Below are 6,576 nucleotides of genomic sequence, written 5' to 3'. Positions count from 1 at the left end.
AGGTGTTGTGTAGGAGCAAGTACACAAACCCATAGCTGGCTTTTCTTTTGATTTGGCCTGTGTAGCTAATGGAATGACTGAACACCAGTGAGAGGCTTTTCTCTCCCCGTTAGGTTTCACTGGAAGGGCAGATGCAAATCGTCTACCTGAAGTCTTGGCACAGAAGAAAGTAGTGGTTTGCTGCTGCATCTAGCTAGAAGCTTACAAAAGGAAGGCCTTGGGCTGAGGCCCATTCCATTGGCTAAGTAGAAAAGGACTGTGGGAAGGTGAGGCAGCTGAATTAGAGGTAGATCAACAAGTTCTAGAACGGTCGTGTGTTCAAAGCCTGGTGTATGGTGGTTGGTTGAATGGTGTTTGTTATGGCTTAAAGCTATGGAACTGATAAAGGCAAAGTTGCAAGAAAGCAGCTCTCCTTTGCATCTTGCTGGGGACTCTGCTTCACCACGGACCCTCAACTCCAAGTTCGCCAAGGAGATGATCAGTAGGACTGTTGCAGAGCTGCTGTGTGCATCTGAATGGAACGGCAGAGAGTGAAGCGCTGGACATTTCTGGCTTTAGTCCAATGCTGCTGCATTGGTGCCAGTTTAGTTGGTTTTCCATCAGTGGCCTTTCTATCTAGAAGTACACTGCTGTCGTGGGGTGACAGCCTTTATCCCAATATCGTGTGTTGTGTCTGGCAGCTGTGCCTTTTCCCCCACCCCCCCCCCCCCCGGCAGTCTGGCTGTGGCGGGATGGGGAAGAGAGGGGGGGGGGGGGGGGGGGGGGGAAAAGGCACAGCTGCCAGACACAACACACGATATTGGGATAAAGGCTGTCACCCCACGACACTCCACCCCTTATCCCATATCGTGAACATACAATAAAAAACATTCATTTCACTTACTCACACCTTTTGACACTTACGCATTCCTCTCATCTTACTTGCTCAAACCTTTGACACTTACAGTTTCCTTCTGTCTCACATTCAACAAACAATGACATTCATATATGAGTCTCATCCCACAATCAGGTCTCCCTGAGGTACACACCGTGTTGTTCCATCTTTCTGCATTATCCACCATGTATTACCTGGTCCTTGAGCAAAGACAATCCCACGGATGGGTTTGTCTGTACTCGAGGCAGGGTTGATCCATACTGTCTTTCCCAACAAACCTCTGACATGGGCCACTGGGGCTTTATCCCCATCTACTATATTAAGGAGCTCAGACTGAGCAGGACCCGCTCGGTTGGTGGAACCTCGAGTGTTAACTAACCAGGTAGCCTTTGCCAAATGCTGCTCCCAGTTTTTTAAAGACCCCCCTCCCAATGCCTTTAAGGTGGTTTTTAACAATCCATTGTACCTTTCCACCTTCCCTGCAGCTGGTGCATGATAGGGGATATGGTATACCCACTCGATGCCATGTTCCCTAGCCCAAGTATTAATAAGATTGTTTTTAAAATGAGTTCCATTATCCGACTCAATTCTTTCGGGAGTACCGTGCCTCCAAAGGACCTGCTTCTCAAGGCCCAAGATAGTGTTACGGGCTGTAGCATGGGACACAGGGTAGGTTTCCAACCATCCTGTGGTGGCTTCTACCATGGTTAGTACATAGCGCTTGCCCTGGCGTGTCTGGGGCAGTGTGATGTAATCAATCTGCCAGGCCTCCCCGTATTTGTACTTAGACCACCACCCCCCATACCAGAGGGGCTTCAGTCGCTTGGCCTGCTTAATGGCAGCGCACGTCTCACAGTCATGAATAACCTGAGAGATACTGTCCATGGTTAGATCCACCCCTCGGTCTCGTGCCCACTTATAGGTGGCATCTCTACCCTGGTGGCCTGAGGCATCATGGGCCCATCGTGCTAAGAATAACTCTCCCTTATGCTCCCAGTCGAGATCTATCTTCAACTCCCCTATCTTTGCAGCCTGATGTACTTGCTGGTTGTTTTGCTGCTCTTCATTAGCTCTACTTCTGGGGACATGGGCATCTACATGGCGAACCTTCACAGGTAACTTCTCTAACCGAGTAGCGATATCTTTCCACTCTTCCGCAGCCCAAATTGGTTTTCCTCTGCGCTGCCAGTTGGCCTCTTTCCATCTCTTCAGCCATCCCCATAGAGCGTTGGCTGCCATCCAAGAATCGGTATACAAATAGAGCCTTGGCCACCTCTCTCTCTCTGCAATACCTAGGGCCAGTTGAATAGCTTTGATTTCAGCAAATTGACTGGATTCACCCTCTCCTTCAGTAGCCTCTGCAACCCGTCGAGTGGGACTCCATACAGCTGCTTTCCACCTCCGTTTCATCCCTATGACACGACAAGAACCATCAGTGAATAGGGCGTAACGTGTTTCTTCTACTGGCAACTGATTGTATGGCGGAGCTTCCTCAACCCGGGTCACTGGCTCTTGCTCCTCATCTGCGACACTAAAGCTTTCACCTTCGGGCCAATTTGTAATTATTTCTAGAATCCCAGGGCGATTTAACTTCCCAATCCGAGCGCGCTGCGTAATGAGGGCAATCCACTTACTCCAAGTAGCACTGGTGGCATGGTGGGTAGAGGGAACCTTTCCTCTGAACATCCATCCCAGCACCGGTAGTCGGGGTGCCAGAAGGAGTTGTGCCTCTGTACCAATCACCTCTGAGGCGGCTTGGACTCCTTCATAGGCACTTTTGGCTTTCGGCTTTGGCTGCTTGGCTTGGGCTAGCTGCTGCTTGCTTGCTTGCTTGCTTGCTTGCTTTTTGCTTTTGCGCTGTTTTTTTTTCTTTTTCTTTTGTTCTCTCTCTCTCTTTCTTACCCTCCCCCAAGATACTGGACCGGCTCCGGATCGGACCTGCGAGCTCCAGGACACCCGAAGCCTGCTAGAGAAGATTCGGCGCCCTCCACAACACAGTCTGGTCCCTTTTCTTTTCTTGTGTTGGGGAGTGTTCTTTTGTTACTTGTAAATAAATAGGTTTTGTTTTCCACTTTGCTCCTCCGAGAAATTCCTTCCCGAACCCGGTGTTGGGGGAGGGGTGGTTGGAGGTTTGTTTTGTTCTGGGGGGCTCCCTCTTGGAGATTTCCCCTAATTTGTCCTAAACCAGGACAACTGCCCAGTGTACTTCTTTGCTAGTCTTTCTAGCATGTGATGCCGTTTCCTTCCTGTTGTTTTCATACCTTCCTTCAGTTGAAAGGATGATACAATCTTTCCATTTTGAAGATCCCTGTTAGGAAACACTATGCAAGAGGAGTCATCGCTCCCTTTTCTTCAGCCTCCTTTGTCATTTTCAGAGACTCATTTCAAATTTCTGCTAATGTCAAGACCAATACTGAGATTACCTAGCAGGGTTGGCACTCTCAGCTGCTTTCTTCTTTCATGCTGCTTCATACTGGATGTGACTTAAAGGCCTCGTTTTGTCATCTGCATTCTGCTGTGATCCAAAGCTAAATATTCCAGGCGTGTGAACACAAAAAGAACTCCTAGGCTTTTGCAAGAACTAGCCCAGGAGGATTTGTGTTCAATTTGATCTCTACAGTGTTTCAGAAAAAAGGAGATTGTACTGTCTTCTTGTGTACTCTCTTCTTGTGCTCTCATGCCTTGCATGTCCTAGTTAATCTACCGGCGTGACTCATTTGGCATCATCTCATGGTACAAATTCTGCATAGTTTCGTGTCCTTACAAATGCCAGTTGCCAAGGAGCCTATTTGACCATTCAAGGGGCAAAGAATTGTAAGGCTGGCAAGTTCAGTTGCTGAAACTGGAAGTCATGCCATATCAAAGTGACAGAGGAAATCCATTGATCTAGGACTTTCAGCTGGACACCTCTGAGAATAGCAGCTTGTCAGCAATGACACAGCCATCTTCCTAGCTGTATTCCAGAAAGAGGAAAGGGACACCTTCAATGATTAATATGTTTGGCATGAGAAAAACGCAAGAAATGCACCGGAAATTACTTTAGTCAGATAAAGTGCGTTTCTCTAGTGAGAATTTTGCACTTGCTCTTTCTTGTCTGCGCCTCTACTTTTCACAGAAGACAGGGGAGCATTTCATTAGTATTGTTCTTTTGTTTTCTTTCGTTGGCCTCCCTCTTTCCACCTGCAATTAACAAATTTGCCTTTGTTTACTGGCTTCTCTTACTTTACTACGAGAATTTTACATTAGGTCAACTTACATAATGGTCAAAGTTCTCAGACAGTGGAGAGAAGTAGAAGGTACAGAAAAAAGAAAAAAACAAATCCAGAAAAATAGACAAATTTTAACAGTCTTCTGTGAGAACATTAGGACACAAGATTTCTTTGAACTGAGCAACGCAGGGGATATTTGACGCAGTCAAATCAGGCCGACATTGCACTGGAGCCAGCACGGGTCTGGAAACCATCCTGCGTATCGTGGATTTTCAGGAGCCAGCTGCCCCTACCAGCTACAGGACCCCAAACACAAACGACGGCTCTTTTCCCTGAAAAAAAACTCAGCTGCCCCGCTTCTGGATGGCAGATTGCAGGAGTCACATGGTAATACACGACTTGGAATTGGTGCCACCATTCATCTGGAAACCATCCTGCGCGGCGTGGATTTTCAGGAGCCAGCCGGCCACTCCCAGCCTCAGGCCCCCAAACTCAAACTACAGCCCTTTTCCCAAGCAGACAAAACCCACCCACGCCGCTTCTGGCTGGCAGATTGCAGGAGGCACATGGCTCTATCAAACCAGCCAGACTTAACAGTGGTGCCAACTTCGGTCTGGGAATCATCCTGCGTAAAGTGGATATTCAGGAGCCTGCCGGCCACTCCGAGCCACAGTCCCCCGAAAAAAAACCACGGCCCATTTCCCTGGAAGTAAAACAGACCTGCCCATCTTCTGGCTGGCAGATTGCAGGAGCCACTTGGCTCTATCAAACCAGCCCGACTTGGCACTGGTGCCACCTTTCATCTGGGAACCATCCTGCGTATCGTGGATTTTCAGGAGCCAGCCGGCCATTCCCAGCCACAGGCCCCCAAACACAAACTATGGGCCTTTTCCCTGGCAAACAAAACTCACAAACCCGGCTCCTGGCTGGCAGATTGCAGGAGCCACATGGCTCTATCAAACCAGCCCAACTCGGCACTTGTGTCACCTTGGGTCTGGGAACAATAATGCGCGGTGAGGATTTTAAGGAGACAGCCGGCCATCCTCAGCCACAGGCCCCCAAACACAAACTACGGCCCTTTTCCCTGGAAGTAAAACTGACCTGCCCATCTTCTGGCTGGCAGATTGCAGGAGCCACATGGCTCTATCAAACCAGCCCGACTCGGCACTGGTGCCACCTTTCATCTGGGAACCATCCTGCGTATCGTGGATTTTCAGGAGCCAGCCGGCCACAGCCAGCCACAGGCCCCCAAACACAAATTATGGCCCTTTTCCCTGGAAGTAAAACTGACCTGCCCATCTTCTGGCTGGCAGATTGCAGGATCCACTGGGCTCTATCAAACCAGCCCGACTCGGCACTTGTGCCACCTTTCATCTGGGAACCATCCTGCGTATCGTGGATTTTCAGGAGCCAGTAGGCCACTACTAGGCCACAGGCCCCGGAAAAAAAACCACGGCCTTTTTCCCTGGCAAACAAAACTCAGCGACCCCTCTTCTGGCTGACAGATTGCAGGAGCCACATGGCTCTATCAAACCAGCCCATCTCGGACCTGGTGCCACCTTGGGTCTGGGAACCATCATGCGCGGCGTGGATTTTAAGGAGCCAGCCGGCCATTCCCAGCCACAGGCCCCCAACACAAACTACGGCCCTTTTCCCAGGAAGTAAAATTGACCTGCCCATCTTCTGGCTGGCAGATTGCAGGAGCAACTTGGCTCTATCAAACCAGCCCAACTCGGCACTGGTGCCACCTTGGGTCTGGGAAACATCATGCGCAGCGTGGATTTTCAGGAGCCAGCCGGCCATTCCTAGCCACAGGCCCCCAAACACAAACTACGGCCCTTTTTCGTGGAAGTAAAACAGACCTGCCCATCTTCTGGCTGGCAGATTGCAGGAGCTACTTGGTACTATCAAACCAGCCCAATTTGGCACAGGTGCCACTTTTCATTTGGGAACCATCCTGCGTATCGTGGATTTTCAGGAGCCAGCCGGCCACTACCAGCCACAGGCCCCGAAAACAAACCACGGCCCTTTTCCCTGGCAAACAAAACTCACCCACCCCGCTTCTGGCTGGCAGATTGCAGGAGCCACATGGCTCTATCAAACCAGCCCAACTCGGCACTGGTGCCACCTTGGGTCTGGGAACCATCATGCGCGGTGAGGATTTTAAGGAGACAGCCGGCAATTCTCAGCCACAGGCCCCCAAACACAAACTACGGCCCTTTTCCCTGGAAGTAAAACTGACATGCCCATCTTCTGGCTGGCAGATTGCAGGAGCCACTTGGCTCTATCAAACCAGCCCGACTCGGCACTGGTGCCACCTTGGGACTGGGAACCATCCTGCGTATCGTGGATTTTCAGGAGCCAGCCGGCCATTCAGATCCACAGGCCCCCGAAAACAAACTACAGCCCTTTTCCCTGGAAGTAAAACTGACCTGCCCATCTTCAGGCGGGCAGATTGCAGGACCCACTGGGCTCTATCAAACCAGCCCGACT

The sequence above is a fragment of the Zonotrichia albicollis genome, unplaced genomic scaffold, assembly GCF_047830755.1.
Source record: "Zonotrichia albicollis isolate bZonAlb1 unplaced genomic scaffold, bZonAlb1.hap1 Scaffold_125, whole genome shotgun sequence".
Lineage (NCBI taxonomy): Eukaryota > Metazoa > Chordata > Aves > Passeriformes > Passerellidae > Zonotrichia > Zonotrichia albicollis.
Note: the sequence above shows the minus strand (reverse complement) of the source record.